The sequence below is a fragment of the Diabrotica virgifera genome, chromosome 6 (assembly GCF_917563875.1).
Source record: "Diabrotica virgifera virgifera chromosome 6, PGI_DIABVI_V3a".
In the NCBI taxonomy this organism is placed as follows: domain Eukaryota; kingdom Metazoa; phylum Arthropoda; class Insecta; order Coleoptera; family Chrysomelidae; genus Diabrotica; species Diabrotica virgifera.
This window is the reverse complement of record NC_065448.1, coordinates 4,331,149-4,349,523: the sequence shown is the minus strand read 5'-3', so window position 1 is coordinate 4,349,523 and position 18,375 is coordinate 4,331,149. Positions and strand designations below refer to the sequence as shown.

Below are 18,375 nucleotides of genomic sequence, written 5' to 3'. Positions count from 1 at the left end.
AGTGCCTTTAACTTCAATCACTAGAATCAATATGTAGAGTCTTCAAATAATTCGCGTACAAGCAACATACCAGTACATCAAACGGTCTCTCGGGGTTGTAGGGTCTACTACCCTGGTGTCAGTCGATATCAATAAAATTGCTAAGTGCTATTGGTGTTTCAATAAACTGAAGATCATCCTCCACTGAGCCCGAAGATTAGACAATCGCTTAATAAGGCTGTATGATACTATGCATTGACACTATGCATTTTCTTGGTATCATTTCTAATATCGTTTCTGATATTAGAAAGTAATTTTAGTTACAGCTGATTTTAAGGATTCTATCAAATTTATAAACTTTTAAAAACTTCTAAATTTAACATTTTAATGTTAACCAGAATTTTAACGTTGACTCTTTGAGGTTGATTATTTGTGTTTTTATTTTGAAAGCCAATGAAAGCCAAAGTTATAGTTGATTATAGTTTCAGCTTTACTAGGACCTAAACATATGGTTATTAGTAGAACAGTACTGTACTGGACTAGGTAGTCCATATATTAAGTATCAATAAAATATTTATAAATAATACATACCTACAAAAACACAAATAAATTCATCAAGACATAAATCATAAGATCCGATTTTCAACCGCCATTATGACATTTAGATCATTTAGATGTTTTACCAGCAGGTTATACGTTTTTACTCTTTGCGCAGAAATTGGCGCAGTTCTTGTACAAGAATCTGTGTCTGGCACAAATTCTTGTATCGTTTCTTGTATCTGTGTATGACACTATACATTTTTTTGGCATATCAGAAACGATATTAGAAATGATACAAGAAAATGCCTAGTGTCATACAGCCTTTACAAAGCTAGTATTATGTTTTTAAAAAACAAAATGGTGGATCCGATATGGTCGAAAGAAATGTTTAAATGCATATTTATTTGAAATTTTATAATATAAGGGAGTTTTGAAATTGCTGATTACCAATACATTTTCTTTTGGAAGTACAATATTCAGAGCCCATTACTTATGTACAACCGCCCGTACATACTCAACAATCGTCAGAATCGTGCCATATGCGTCATTTCACACTTTTGTAATCATACAACCACCAGCAATGCAAAGGTAGCGAAACCAATGTGATTCTGTATCTTCTTACTGTACATTTTACTAAACATTAATTGCAGAATTATGTACTTTTTGAACGTATTTTTACGAAATTTTGATTATTTCAAGTATATTTTTACTGTTTATTCAATAACAAATTTTATGCATTTATTGTTATCAGATGTTTAGTCAACTTTTATCTTACATTAATACATACTTGAAAAAGAAAAATCTGCTTTACAACGATATAATTGATAAACTACAAAACGTTTTACAGAGTTTTCATATACGCGTTCTTTTTTAGACCAGGCAGTATCGTCACCCCGCTAGCGAAATTATTCCGATTCGATTTTTTTGCAAAAACCTCCCTAAAAAACAGGTCCTTATAACATATCCACAGGGTGCCGGGCGGTGCCGTGGTCGAAAAATTGTTTAAACATTTTTTTTTAAATTCACAAAAATAATTTTTTCGTTTCGAACAATTTTTTTTAGATAATTTGGGTCATTCTGAGCAAAATAGGTCTCTTGTCATTTTTCTCTAAAATTGACTGTTGTCGAGTTATATGCGATTAAAAATTTGAAAAATGCGAAAATGGCCATTTTCAAGGCTTAATAACTCGATTAAAAATTATTATTATGAAATTCAAAAAGTGACCAAATCAATTTTCAAACCCCTTCAAGGTCCTGAAGAGATTGTTGTCATTATTTTATTATAAAGGTGTTATTGAAGTTATACTTCTTTACCGGCGATAGAGGGTAAATTTTTATATGGGAAAACCTAGCGACCGGGCGCATGCGCATTATAACTTTGTTCTGATTGGATGTTCAAATGACATGTCAAAAATTATTCAATATGGTGGCTGTGGCACAGCTGTAGTTAGATTATTTATGGTTGTTGCGTTTTAAAATTTGTGTGAAAAGAAACAACAAACAAAAGTTAGTTAATAGTTATACTGCCTTTTTAAATAGTTTTCATATACCTATATTTTTGGACTTTTGGACTATTTTGGACAAGGAAAACTCATTCTAATTTGGTAAGTACCTAGTTTTTATTATAATCATATTGTAATTATACATTTGGATTAGGTTGAAATACATACATTTATTTTCTCAAGAATGCGGATTTTAGAGAGAAATCCCAAATTATGTTCGATTTTTATTTTTAAATTATGATTTTTTGGCGTAGATTTATTTATCTAGTAGGTATGTAATGCTTTGATTTACATACTTAATTTGATTACCAACAAAAGTTCTACCAATCTTCATCTAATATATTGTTTTCTTACTGTTTTGTTATATTTTTATATTTTCTTCCACAAAATTTAAACTACATAATTTTCAAAACAATTGTCAAACAGTAAAACGTTCAGTTACCGTATTTTTCCACATGATAAATAATGTGCGATTGGACGAGTGAGTCTACGCTTCGATTACGAGTCAAAGCGGCACGAAATTCAAGGGTTCAATTCCCGATGCAAGTTTTATTTTTTTATGCATATGATTGTAAGTATATTTGTTATATAATTTTTTTTTTCAGCAAATGCGTATTTAAAATTTTTGCCAACAATTATTATCGTCCAGAAATCATTTTTTCTTTGTGGCATTTTTCAATGTGTTTGTGTGCGTTTTATTCTTTTATTTTTTTAAATTTTTGGTATAGTCTTAAAAATCACATAATATGTAGTAGAAGTATAACTTCTTACGTGCGTACAAAGTACACACACATTCTTGTTTTTAATTATTACCAATTAGCGCTATAGTCCAGGATGTATCGTCGCCCCCGTTAGTGAAATTATTCCGATTCGATTTCTTTTTCACAAACTTACTCAAAAAGAGGTACTTATAACATATCCACAGGGTGCCGTGGTAGAAAAATTGTTAAAACAATTTTTTTTAAACAAATTCACAAAAATAATTTTTTCACTTCGAGAAATTTTTTTAGATAGTTTGGGACATTCAGATCAAAAAAGGTATCTTGTGGTTTTTCTCTTTGATTGTTGTTGAGTTATACGCGATTTAAAATTTGGAAAATGCGAAAATGACCATATAACTCGACAACAATAAATTTTAGAGAAAAATGACAAGAGACCTTTTTTGCTCAGAATAACCCAAATTATCTAAAAAAAATCGTTCGCAATGAAAAAATTATTTTTGTGATTTGTTTAAAAAAATTATTTAAACAATTTTTCGACCACAGCAAAGCCCGGCACCCTGTGGATGTGTTATAATGACCTCTTTTTGAGTAAGTTTGTGCAAAAAAATCTAATCGAAATAGTTTCGCTAACGGTGGCTACGATACAGTTGGACTATAGCGCTAATTGTTAATAATTAAAAATAGCAGCTTTGTACTAAAATAATGACAAAAATCTCTTCAGGACCTTGAACAAGGGGTTTGAGAGTTGATTTAGTAGCATTTTGAATTTCAAAATAATAATTTTTTAATCGAGTTATTAAGGTGATACAGTAGCGATCAACAGGTAGCCAAAACGCGTTCCAAGATTGTGGCTGTAATTTTGAATATTTTTTCGAGATATTTGGCACACGTATTCGTAATATAATAAAGAATGGCGGTACAGAGCCCAATTTGAAAAATATATTAATATGTGGAAATTACTCTGTAATTAAATACAATATTAAAAAAACGAGCCTGTACCGCCATTAAGAAGAACAAAAAAATACACTTTCTTCAAATAAACTTTTTTATCCGATGCCTAGATTTTGTGTCATTTTGGAACTACTAATGAAATAAAAAATTTTAGTACAGTGAACCTCGATAAGTCGGATTAATCGGGACCGCGGTCGATCCGGGTTATCTAAAATCCGGGTTAGCCGTAAAATATAGTAAAAATGAATAAAATACGGTATCCTTAGAGGTAAACTCCATTATACAGTGGAACCCCGATAAGTCGGCCCCCGATAACCCGGAACTCCGGCTAACCCGGACCGATTTTTATCAGACAAACATTTCAACAATAAAAATGTATGGCTGTTACAGAATCTCGTGAACCTAATTCATTCATTTGGTGACGTCAATATACGAACGAAACGGAAACGATTGATGAATCCGACATTACTGAAAATATCAGGGTGCAGATGGGACCCTGTCGCGCAATTCGCAGCAAATAAAATAGTCGTATGTTTTTGGCTTCATTTTATTTCGGTTATACATGCGCATTTTCAAGGTTCACGAGGTTTTGTACCAACTATATGTAATATAATATTTGAGAGATAATGGAACCGGATTGAACTACATATACCATAGTCCTTTATTTTTTTGAAACTGTCTGTGTTAGCATTGTTTAGAAAAGACTATTAAAATTCTTTTTTTAACAATGGTCTTAGTCATCACTGTTATTTAAGTAACATAACATCAGAGACGGTATTGTGTGTAGTAAAGTCGTATTATTGTTCGCTTCCGCTTTGTAATCGTTCGTAAATTTATTCAGATTTTGTGTTTGCGTGTCTTTTGTCTATAACGGCAACAAAACGTAAAAATTTTGTAGTGACAATGGAAAAGAAACTAGAAGCATTAAGTAGAATTGATAAAGGTGAATCTTGCAGCATTATATTATGGTGTCGGTACATCTACAGTATCGGATTGGAAGAAAAATAGAACTAAAATCGAAGAATTTTTTTTTCAAAATGATAACAAAAGACAGTTTAATCGGTAAAAGGTGCAAAGCTAATAAACCTAAGAATGAGACTTTTGACGACGCTTTGTATGTGTGGTTTTGTGTGAAATGCGAACGTGGTTTACCAGTGTCTGTGTGACAATTATAACGGAGTTTATCTGTAAGCATACCATATTTTATTAATTTTTACCATTTTCTCCGGCTAACCCGGATTTTCGATAACCCGGATCGGCCGCGGTCCCAATTAATCCGAGTTAACGGGGTTCCACTGTAATTGCAAAAACATCAAATACATATGCACAGTAAATCTAAATTACGTACAGCTGTATACGCTCATTTTTGTAAAGTAGTTAAATAAATCTATCTATCTACAGTATTGTTTATTTCTTGGTAAAAAACTCAGTCAAAGTGAAAAAATGTTCGTTTTGTCTCATGAAAATCGGTCCGGGTTAGCCGAACTTCCGGGTTACCGGGGGCCGACTTAACGGGGTTCCACTGTAGTTCCAAAATGACACAAAATCTAGGCATCGGATAAAAAAGTTTATTTGAAGAAAGTATTTTTTTGTTCTTCTTAATGGCGGTATAGGCTCGTTTTTTTAATATTGTATTTAATTACAGAGTAATTTCCACATATTAATATATTTTTCAAATTGGGCTCTGTACCGCCATTCTTTATTGTATTACGAATAAGTGTGCCAAATATCTCGAAAAAATATTCAAAATTACAGCCACAATCTTGGAACGCGTTTTCGCTACCTGTTGATCGCTACTGTTTCCTCTTAAGCCTTTAAAATGGATATTTTCGCATTTTTCAAATTTTTAATCGCATATAACTCGACAACAGTCAATTTTAGAGAAAAATGACAGGAGACCTATTTTGCTCAGAATGACCCAAAATTATCTAAAAAAAAATTGTTCGAAATGAAAAAATTATTTTTGTGAATTTGTTTAAAAAAACTGTTCAAACAATTTTTCGACCACGGCACCGCCCGGCACCCTGTGGATATGTTATAAGGACCTCTGTTTGAGTAAGTTTGTGCAAGAAAATCGAATCGGAATAATTTTGCTAGCGGGGGCGACGATACTGCCCGGTCTATTTCACTTTCACTGCCAGCCAAAATAACGTCATACATGGCTCACGTATCTCTAAGTTATGAATAAGAATAGATCCGGTCTGATCCTTTTACCTGCGTATTGCGACTCTACGATAGTATAAGAAATCAACTGTAAACATGAAAAAGCCCTAAATGGAACTTTTTATTTTACCTCATGACCACGTTTTTCAGCATTTGGAACCACTGTGCAGCGGTACCACTCATAAGGTGGAAAATTCACGGTAATGCCATCGTGTCAAATGGCGTGATATACATACAGCCAAATTTTGATCGTGAGTGTTGAAGCATGATTGCTGATGCCAAAATCCGCATTTTCATTCGCTTCGTAATCCATCGCGTCATGCCGTTGCTTGACGATAAGCCATCATGCCGTCTGCTTGTAAGTGGCGATACACCGCGTCATGCCATCACGCCACTCTCCCGTCAATGTCCAAACCCACGTCCATTTTTCGTTCATTCTATGCTGAGTTCTTCTTCGGAATCCGACATTGTGCGTCTTCACTCAACCACGTCAAATACGAAATGATAACCAATTTGGAGTGATCATGAATGGGTTATGATTTTGGCGTCAATCCATTTGACTGAAGCCATTTGGCTTGGCTCCAAATGGATTGACCGTGAATGCCTAGCTCTAGAGTTTGTCAGATAGTCTGGGCAGATTATCGGAGAACAGACCATTTTTGGGAAAAGTTATTTACCAGCAATTTTATTGCTGGAATCGAATCTTATGATTGTATATATTAATAATATAGGTATGCAAAGTCCGCAGATAGTGTGCTACTTTTTTTATAAACAAAATGGCGCCCGAAAATCGTGTTTTTTTCAGTTTTTGCTGTATAACTTTAAAGATTTTAACTTTACACCAAAAACACCCAAATAAAAATTCACCGTAATTAAATTCTGCATAGAGACGTGTTTTTCCTGATTTACTTCGACGAAAATTTTCCACGGAAAATGCCGGTTTTTCCAACAAAATCTTTAATTTTCAATTAAAATTTTAGATAAGTAATTGTTTATTAATAATTAAATAACTTGGTAGCATAAAAGCTCTTTTTGTACAGATTATAATTCCAGAAGCCGATGGAAATTGAATGAACAGTTTAGCAACAATTGAATTGTTAATTAAAAATTTACGGTCGTTATAATAACCACAATAATTATGATACATAAGAATAACTATGATTTTTGTATAAAAAGACACTGTACCTATCTAATGTACTTTACAGAATTGAAATTGGACTATTTAAGCGGCCTCAGGAATATTTTAAAATTATTAACAATTTTTTGGCTTATAAACAAATAGAATATCTCGGGAAATATTAAATTAAATTAAATCACGAAAACGGTATTGAAAAAAAAATAAGCAGGACACTTCTTTTAAAAGAAAAAAGTTTAATTGTGATGAGTGATTCCTGAGATACAACCGGTCAAAGTTGACCGGCATTTACGGCAAAGATATAAAAAATAGGGTCACAATAATTTTCAAACCAACACCTTTTTATTTTTATCCTCTTTCTTCACACCAATTTTCATATCTTTAAAATAATTATAACATATATTATTATAATAAAAACTATCGATATTACGAGTGAAAATTGACAAAAATAGCAAAATTCCAATCAAAAATTAGGTTGGAGAGATGTAATTTCAAAGTTCAAAATCGGTATACGTTAAAAAAAGCATTTTGTCGGCTTCCCATGGAGCAATTTTGTTCATTCTTTTTTTGTTCCAAAGTAACTCGAATAGAGCCATCTAACTAGCGCATTATTAAATGTCAAAGTTGCTTTTGTTTTGTTTTAATACATTTATTTATTTATTATAACAAAATTTATAATTTGTTTAATTAAAGATTGTTTAAATAATTATACAGCTTTTAAATGAGAATATTTGTATTTTTAACGTCAATAGGTACACTTGTAGTAAGTTTATCTAAATAAAGTCTACAAGTGGAAAAAATATGTAGTTTTCTTTTCGTATAAATTAATTAATCTATTACAACAAAACAAAAGTAAGTCTGACATTTAATAATGCGTTAGTTAAATGGCTCTACTCGAGTCACTTGGGAACAAAAAAAGAATGAAGAAAATTGCTCCATGGGGAGCCGAGAAAATGCATTTTTTTAACGTATACCGATTTTGAACTTTGAGATTACATTTTCTCCAACCTGATTTTTAATTGGAATTTTGCTATTTTTGGCAATTTTCACTCGTAATATTGATAGTTTTTATTATAATAATATATGTTGTGATTATTTTAAAGATATTAAAATTGGTTTGAAGAAAGAGGATAAAAATAAAAAGGTGATGGTTCGAAAATTATGATCCTAGTGTTTATATCACTGCCGTAAATGCTGGTCAACTTTAACCGGTTGTATCTCAGGAATCACTCATCACAATTAAACTTTTTTCTTTTAAAAGAAGCGTCCTGCCGCTTTTTTTCCAATAACGTTTTTATGATTTAATTTAATTTAATATTTCCCGAGATAATCTATTTGTTTATAAGCCCAAAATTGTTGATAATTTTAAAATATTCCTGAGGCCACCTAAATTGTCCAATTTCAATTCTGTAAAGTACATTCCATAGGTACAGTGTCATTTTATAAAAAATCATAGTTATTCTTATGTATCATAATTATTGTGGATATTATAGCGACCGTAAATTTTTAATTAACAATTCAATTGTTGCTAAACTGTTCATTCAATTTCCATTGGCTTCTGGAACTATAATCTATACAAAAAGAGCTCTTATACTACCAAGTTATTTAATTATTGATAAACAATTACTTATCTAAAATTTTAGTTGAAAATTAAAGATTTTGTTGAAAAAACCGACATTTTCCGGGGAAAATTTTCGTCGAAGTAAATCGGGAAAAACACGTCTCTATGCAGAATTTAATTACGGTGAATTTTTATTTGGGTGTTTTTAGTGTAAATTTAAAATCTTTGGAGTTATAGAGCAAAAATAAAAAAAAATTCGGGCGCCATTTTGTTTATAAAAAAGTAGCACACTATCTGCGGACTTTGCATACCTATATTATTAATATATAGGATCTTATAATTCGATTCCAGCAATAAAATTGCTGGTAAATAACTTTTCCTTGTATTTTGCTAATTAGCCCAGAGTAAGATTTCATGTCATTTTGAGCAATGGCTCAAAGAATGTTACCGTGACTATGTTTCATCGATTACAACCATGAAACGATGATTTGCTGAATTAAAATGCGGTCTATTTGGACATGTTTAATCGAAGGACATGATTAGTTTGTCCGACTAGACACCGTTAAGCTATTAACAAATTTTCAGCTTGCTATTATTCAACTTTTTTTTGGTACGTGGTATCCAGGCCTATATGATTCGCTTGAACGATTTAATATTGTTTAATATCCTTGATATTCATTAAATTCATTTCTATTATCGTGAATATTTTATTTTTGCGGTTTCCATTGCATTTGTCGTCAACGACAACAGAACCGTTCGATAATAATTATTATCATTAAGAAACAACAATTCCACTGTTTAGTTATTCAATTAAACTAAACCCCAACTCTTTAACGTTAATCAATTAATTGATTTTACCAGCAAAAAATTGGGTTAACTATCGTCGTATCGGTCGATAAAAGAATAATAAATTCATAGACTTGAGAAAATTCTTTTTCCCCATTTCAGTTCGCGCTGAAAGCTGTCAGAAAACTTACCGTAGCATCATGGAAGAGTACAGGAACCAATTGAAATGCAAAAAAGAAGAGTTGGAGCGGAAAATGAAAGGGGAATTTGTCAGCAAACAAAACAAGGTGAAGGAGAAAATCAAGGATGTCTCAGATATGGGATCAGAAGGTACAGTTAATATAAAAATCATTACGATTAAATAATATTTCACTTTTGAAAAACATCTAACTAAGGTATCTCTAGCAGTGGCGGCTCGTGGCCTTAGAGACAGGGTCGGCAAGGTTTTTCGTCTCCTCAGATAGGTATATTATCTAATTAAAAGGCCTAAACTTTTTGTTTTTTTGTTTTCGTTAGGTTTACTTGACATTCTCTCTTGTTTCATGGTGTTTCGACAATACGTTTTGATTCTTTTGAGACAAGAGAAATCCCGTTCATTAGAGGCAGAAGTTGGTTTTAATAAGAGAATTGATGAACAGTTTGTTATAATGAATTGTTTATTATAATGAATAATATATAAAATTATACATATTTTGTAACTCATCCCACTTTCCGAATATATTTGGATCAGCATATAAAACTTGTCTTATAAAACTTATAAAATTTTGTTTGATTAAAGAATGATAATTTTTAATTAACTTGTAATAATTAATATCTCGGAAATTCTTTGGCGTATGTAACTTTTAAATTTTGAATCGTAAAAGAGGTCAAAAATTTGCAAATCTTCAAAATTTGAAAAACGAGTATCTATTTGCATAATAGTAGGTACTATCCGTTGCAAGACAATTCCGATTTATATTTATATCTATTTAATATTCTATTATCACATTTTAGTATAAATAATATAATTATTCATTTAAAGCGTACTAAGTATGCGGAAGTAAGCTTTAAATGAATAATTATATTATTTATACTAAAATGTGATAATAGAATATTAAATAGATATACATATAAATCCGAATTATCTTGCAACGGATAGTATGCAAAATTTCAAAATATACCTACTCGTTTTTTGAGATAATTATGTGTCATGTTTTGTCTTTTTGGGGTGGTTCGGAAATATCAAGCGAATCCAAAACGTCACTGCGTATATACCTATTGGAAACTACTATCATTACGAAAATCTCTGAGATTTTGCACCAGCTTTGTTATTCGATTTTTGGAATAAATAATATCAGTTGACTCATTTTGAACAACAACGAATATCAAACCGATTTGGGTCAACACTTTCTTAAACATATTTAAAAGAATATTAAAAGAGTAATCATTTAATAAAGTTTTCAAATCGATTGCTTCACGGATCGAGATATCATCATTTTCGCATCGCATTCAATAATAAAATAAAAATACTTCCAAAAGCTGTTCAGGAAAATCTGCTACAGTGAAAACTAACCGAGATTTAAAATTCCATCGCGTCTGACAAACTGTTTGCATTTTTTTCGAAACAAATTGTTCTAAAACAGTAAGCAAAAACTGGCAAAAAAGACGATATTCTTTAATTTTTTTACACGTATCCTGCAAAACTAAATTCATTCTATGTGCATGACAGTGAGTAAATAAAGTTTGTGGTGCAATAGTTTATTAACTTTTGCCTGGAGACCGTTCAATTCACCGGACATCACGTCAGCGCCGTCATAAGTTTGCCCCAGTTTGCGCTATCAATTTATTTTTGATATCAAAAAAATTTAATCTGTTCTTTAAAACACCAAAAATATATTCTGCCTTATTGTTTTTACTCACGTCTGTAAAACCTAAAAACCTCTCATAAATATTACCACGTAACGCGTATCGAAGAATAATTGATAATAATAATTATTGTGAATGATATCTGTGACTGAGGTGAGTAAGCACATAAGTCAAATTTACCGAATTTTTTTGTTGATGAAAATTTGTAGGGGATTTGTAATACTATCATCAGCTCTAATCACTTTAGTCGACTATGCATTTTTACGTCTGTTATTGCTATTTGTGAATAATAACCAGACTGAGAAAATATCGACTTGACGTTGTGAGTAAACACTTAAGTCGACTTATGTGAAGAGAGCCGGTTGGAACTTGTTGAATCTTGTCGTCCCGTCGCTGACTTATGTTACTAGGCGCGTGTGGAACGTTACATGCAGAAAAAATTTAACCTAAAATAGTTCATTTTGGTTTGAAATCGCGACTAACACGTTTCCAAAAGATTTTTGTTTCAAGTGTCTGTTTATCTAAATATTAGAGTTTATTTCAATTGAAAAAATATGAGTGGGTTTTGAAAAGCCGCTTTGAAAAAAAGTGAAGAAAAATAGTTGAATGTTGCTAATACGAGCGATCCTTGCGGCACGGTTATTTCTAAGGAGAATGGTAAGTTTTTCTTACTGAAAAGTACTTTTAGTAGAGTGTGGGCCGGTTGGGCGTGGGAAAATTTTGACAGCGTGGGAAAATTTTTATCTGCCACGCCCCACGCCACGCCCACCACAAAGCCACGCCCACCACAAAGCCACGCCCACCACAAAGCCACGCCCACCACAAAGCCACGCCCGCCGGGCCAATGAGCAATTAGCCCCGCCCACCGACCAATGAGAAGGAAGCCTCGCCCACCCACAGCATCGCCCATAGACCAATGAGATCAAAGTCCAGCGACCAATGAGAACTTAGCCCCAATCACCGACCAATGATCAGGCACCGACCAATGGGAACACAGCCAGGCCCACCTACGTCACAAACCCTCGCCTTCCAAGATGGCCTCCTCTTTATTTCGTTTATCGCAAAATATACAGGGTGTAGTCAGAAAGCCAAATAAGACACTTATCCATGAAGCACCTATCTGCCATCTGCGCTGTTATTGGTTCGTTTATTACATGTAAGACATTAAACGAAAGAGGAGCAATCACAAAGACATTAGCAAAAGAGCATTAGAGCATGTCTCCGACCTGACTGATCATATATTGTTGGAAAGAGGAAGGCATGTTACCATATAAACAAAGATGTCAGCAATGACAAAAACGGCACTATATCATATCTTCGTGTCTATTGGTCCAATTCGTGTGAATATGGTCTCGTTGGGAAAAAGAGGGGATATTGAATATGTTAACATAAAAAAAACAAAGATGTCAGCAATGCCAAAACGACACTATATCTTCGTTGCTATTAATTTTAGCGCAACAGACATCGAAGGGAAGGAGAAACATGGCAACACTGCCAAAACGGTGATATATTAGTCCTATCACAGTTCTTCATCTTATCATGCCACCTGTCGGCTGCAACATGTAACTATGCTCAAACCATCTAGAAGAACGTATACCAGTCTTACAGTATGACCAAACCATCAAACATCCTATCACAGTTCTTCATCTTATCCTGCCACCTGTCGGCTGCAACATGTAACTATGTCCAAACCCTCTATAAGAACATATACCATTCTTACGCTGTGGTCAATTCTTCATCTTATCATGCCACCTGTCGGCTGCAACATGTAACTATGCCCAAGCCCTCTAGAAGAACGTATACCATTCTTACAGTACGACCATCAAACATCCTATCACAGTTCTTCATCTTATCATGCCACCTGTCGGCTGCAACACGTAACTAATTGACATTGCCAAAACGGCATTACAACATATCTTCTTTGCTAATGATCCGATTTTGACGTATGGGATATCAAATGAAAGCGGTGGCGACACAGATGGCAACTGTCAATTCTTCTTCTGTCAACGTTCAACATTAATTGCCAATTCTTCTTCTTCTTTTCCGTATAGTGCCTAACAGAACGTGACAGTGCCTAACAGAACGTGACGTGCATAACGTCACGTGAATCACGCGACGTAAATAACGTGACCTGATGGTTTCTAATGGCCTCTAATGGTCTCTGCTACACTCTATTCCCTAATGGTATAGACTATTTATCTTTAAACCATCCTAACAGTGTACCTCTTTAACGTGATATTTTACCGTGAATGACGTAACGTGAATGACGTGACGTGAATAAGACATTGCCAAAACGGCACTATATCGTATCTTCGTTTCAATCATACATTCCTACAATGAACATATACCATTCTTACAGTATGACCAACAAACATCCTCGATCTCCCTCCAAGCATACATTCCTACAATGAACATATACCATTCTTACGCTGTGACCAAACCAGCAAACATCTCACGTACAAGTCTTTTCTACGGAAAGTTGGGTAGTATCATGAAAATCACCAAACAAAAAAAAAAAAATGGTATTGCGATTCGCATACTGTATTTTATCTACTGCAAGGAGGGTAATATTATGTAAGTTGGTATTTTACTTTTATAGTTAAATAATCGTCTATTCAATATATAGGAGACTACATTTGCCATCTAGTTTTTATGTTTATTATTAGCTCTAATCCTTCCGTAAACGGAACATAATAATGTATACAACGTTTATGATATATAAACCTTCGGTGTAGAATACTATGACGTTCCCCCACTCATGGAAAATTCACAGATACACGATAGAATACTATGACGTTCCCCCCACTCCTTCAAAATTCACAGATACATGATAGAATGAATAAAGCAAAAATCAGTATCATTCAATCATTCGATGAAGCAAGATGGAAAAAATTGAGTTGTTCAGAGGTCCGAACGCAGTCAGAAAAATTAAGCAGTTAAATGTAGATGATATACTTATTGATCAATGGATGACAAACACAAAAGTTACCTGCTACATCCTTTATGTCAGCGGAGTACCAGCATCATTTGTACTCTTATCGAAACGTGACTTTGATCCACTTGGACAACATGATGTACCAAGAGTATTAGAATACGTATACACTTTACCTAATCATCGGAGAAGAGGATATGCATGCAAACTTATACATCACATAAAGAAAAATAATGAATTCACTGCGTTCTGCTCCAACGAAGAATCTGAACGGCTTTTTTTAAAAAGCAAATGTATTAATCACGGCTTAATGAATTATAATGTAATGTTTAGATATCCATAATAAATTTATATAAAATATATCTTGTCTTATTTCTTACACGTTTAATATACTTGTAAATAATAGATGGTGTAGCTTACAATGACAATACATAAAGATGCATGAAACTGCCATGGTTATTAATCCTATTTGATATCCCCCAATAGAAATATGGGGTATAATAAAATGAATGAAGAGATAAAGAAATGATAAAAATAAAACTTTTTTCATTTATCCACTCACTTATGCGGTTAAAAAAAACCTTAAAAAGGAAAAGGTATCTGCTGTTGCCATGCAACGCAGCAGTAGCACACACATTAAAAAACACATCCATCCTTGTTTGCATACAACAATACACTGATCCATAATATAAGAATCAATTTATAAATAATCACATAAAGCATATGATAGAGTGCCAAAGAGGCCTTATACATAACAGGTTGTTAAAACAAACATCTTAACGTAATTTGTCATTCAAAATCCTGTAATTTGAGGTGCTACATGATAAGATTCAACATATCAGGCAAATAATATAAGATAGAGGGTCAAAAAGGCGTTATATGTGACATGTTGTTAAAACCGACATCACAACGTAATTTGTCATTCAAAACCCTGTAATTTGAGGTGCTACATGATAAGATTCGACATATCAGGCAAATAATATAAGATAGAGGGTCAAAAAGGCGTTATACATGACATGTTGTTAAAACCGACATCACAACGTAATTTGTCATTCAAAACCCTGTAATTTGAGGTGCTACATGATAAGATTCGACATATCAGGCAAATAATAAACGATAATGTGTCCAGAGGCGTTATACATGACATGGCGTTAAAACAGACACCGCAACGTAATTCATCATTCAAAATCCTTTAATTTGATGGGTCACACATTGATTTCTGATTATCCGTTCCGAAGATACATGGTACATTGCCATAACGGCCTAAGGGATAACTTGGTTGAGCTGTAAATGCTTATTTATTGTTATTGACGTTAAAACAAAGCCATTAGCATAGAAAAATCTCGTATCGCAGTTTGATCTCTAGCAAATCCTAATTCGCTCAATTTTGCACCAAGTGCTCCGTGCAATATATCATTAGAAAGGTCTTTTCATACATATTAAGAAAATCACTGACCAAGTGTGTTACGGTCATTATTTATGGCTGAAAACGACAAAAAACTACAAATTCTCAATGTACTATATTGACACAAAATGTACTTATATGGTACAAAAAAAGGCCTTATACAGAACATTGTGTTAAAACAGACATCACAACGTAATTCGTCATTCAAAATCCTTTAATTTGATGGGTCATACATTGATTTCTGATTATCCGTTCCAAAGATACAAATATTTGTACAAAATTATGAAAAATCGAATAATTTGAAATATTTACAAAAATATTTTAAGTTGTTTGTTAACATGCCGGGTGTGTATGGTTGATAAGAAAAGAGTGCAGACGTTATTTTTGTTAATATTAACCTCCAAAGATATGACAAGCCACAATGCTAAAAGTCCGGATGTAGTCGGATGATAACATGTAACCGCAGTTGTTATTTGTGTAAATGTTATCACATATTTTTAAAACTATAAGGTCTTGTTTTTGCAAAACACATTCAATTTCATTTGATCACGTTCATGCTGTGTGAATTTCGCCTATAAATACTGAAATAAACGAGCATATACCACAGTCGACATCTGACAGTTTCTACAGTATAGTTACAGTGTTCAGTGGAAAATATTCAATTAAGGTAAGAGATTTTGCTGTTTATTTTACATATGGTTTTTATGAATTTATTGGTTTGCTATTTTTGTTAAATAATTTGGATGTACATGTGTTTCCTTTCATCTATGGGTAATACTGGTTTTAATTCTCTCTTCCCAACTTGTTTGCAGGTCTTCTAGGTATCTATATATACTTCTCTTAAAATAAAATGTGTGTACTATAGGTGATTTTATTCTTATATTCAATGTGATTTATTATAAGTAATTTTATTACTTGTTTTTATCATATCGTAGGATGTATCTGTCGCTAATATTTTTAACTGATTTTACGTTTTATCCCTAAAATAATAATAGCTGTTTATGACTCATTTCTACTGTACTTTTTCATCTTTTAATATTTCCTTGTTACATAAATAAATGAGGTAGGTTTTTACATTAAGATAATCATATTTTACTATTTAGTTCTAATACTTTCATGGTCTAGAATCCGCATATGGCCCAGAATCGGTATGCCGATACGTGGCCACTTTCATGCACCAAAATCGCCATGTGGTCCCGAATCGGTGGTATGCCGACTCCCGGACACTCAAGAATAGTAACTTTTTATGATACATTTAGCGCGGTACTCCGTCTTCTTTTAGCACATTTTTCTTGTTATCTGCATTAGGATAATAGTATTTTACCGTTTAGTTCTTATTTTCTAATTTGATTTATAAATTTGTTTTATTTCATGTTTTTCAGGCATGTATGATGCAACACCTGTCCGTATATTTCTGAACAATTTTATGATTTATTTCAGTATCTTTTTATGCCGCATTCTACCGTACTTTTGTTTTTCAACAATATACAATGAAGCGTAGCTGTCATTTATATTTTATATACGACCAAGCGTAGCTGGTATTTATTTTTAACAGTGTGATAATAATCGTGTTGCATTTTCTATTTTATGTACGACCCAACTTATTTTTATTTTTAAAAATATATTGACACTCTTTGTAATGCATTGGGTTAGTAAATAAGAGACAATATGAGTCATTTTATTATTTTATTTAAATTTTTTTTATGCTAGTACATTATTACAGTTTTTAATTAAAAACTAAATGCCCTAGTCGATTTATTTTAACATTTTTATCCAGAGGTCCAACGACATAATGGTTAAACGATGATGTCTCGTAATCTATGCTTGTGCGCTGTTTAAATTGTCGGTCAGAGCGTTCAACACTCTTACGATGTTTTTTCTCAGTTTTCCGAACATTTTCACAGGGGCTTCGACGCATGTTTGAGTTATTTTTAAACAAAGGTTTTATGATCTTATTAAATTTATCCGGGAATGCTTGATGCCTCAAATATCCTAGGGAATCTCTATGAACACCTGTGACTTCTAATATTTTTTTTTTTATAGTTTAGGCTATCATTTGGTGTAAAGTCTTGAGGATACATATAAAATTATAACAGTATATAGCCCACAAGTAGCCTTGTACTTGCTATCGTTAATCAGTATATTCTTAGGAGCAAATTTGATTTCCATATCACCCATTAGCCATTTATCAGTTTTCCAAACATAGTGTGGACCATAAGCTCTATCAAGGTCTGGTGAATGATGCCAATATTTTTGAAGGTGTTCATCTTCTTCTTCATCTGTGCTTTCTTCATCCTTCTGGCGCATATTTCTCAAACGATTGTTTTGGTGTCCGCTGGTCTCTTCATGCTTCTCTGTCTGATGTGAAGTTTTCAGATAATTGTTTAGTTCTCCAAGAGGTTCAGTACTAGGTGTTAAAACTGTTTTGAGTTGTTGTTCACGTTGCATTATTATTTTGAGTGAATTATACTTTTTTTAATAACTTAGCAAGCTGCTTGACACGATGTTCACCGTTAATTTTCTTGTATCTGAATGCCGTTTCTCTAGTTAACACCTTTATCTATATCCGCTAACTCGCATCTGACATATAGCTAACATGCATCTGGCATACATCTGACTTGCATCTGACTAGCATCTGACTTGCATCTGACTTGGCGCTAACCGTTAAATTATCGCTGTATAACCTCAGACATAACGCTGAATCATAGTTTACTTCATGCAGTAATCACGTGACACAGAACGTCACAGTAACTAACAGAACGTGACAGTAACTAACAGAGCGTTACGTGAATGACGTAAATCACGTGACAGTACTCAACAGAACGTGACAGAACGTGACAGAACGTGACGTAAA

General features: G+C 33.0%; 2 protein-coding genes across 5 annotated transcripts in view; one reads left to right on the top strand and one right to left on the bottom strand.

The window, feature by feature from the left end:
- LOC114327057 (eukaryotic translation initiation factor 3 subunit L) overlaps positions 1 to 18,375 on the bottom strand; it is a 47,912-nt gene that overhangs the window by 3,929 nt on the left and 25,608 nt on the right. The window lies entirely within an intron of this gene.
- LOC114327054 (85/88 kDa calcium-independent phospholipase A2) overlaps positions 15,587 to 18,375 on the top strand; it is an 80,635-nt gene continuing 77,846 nt past the window's right edge. For 2 of the 3 annotated variants that reach the window (XM_050654234.1, XM_050654233.1), the window contains exon 1: positions 15,609 to 16,188. The gene's annotated coding sequence lies outside the window, so the exon portion shown is untranslated. Of the gene's footprint in view, positions 16,189 to 18,375 lie in introns of all 3 variants that reach the window. The other variant, XM_050654231.1, reaches the window with a different exon arrangement.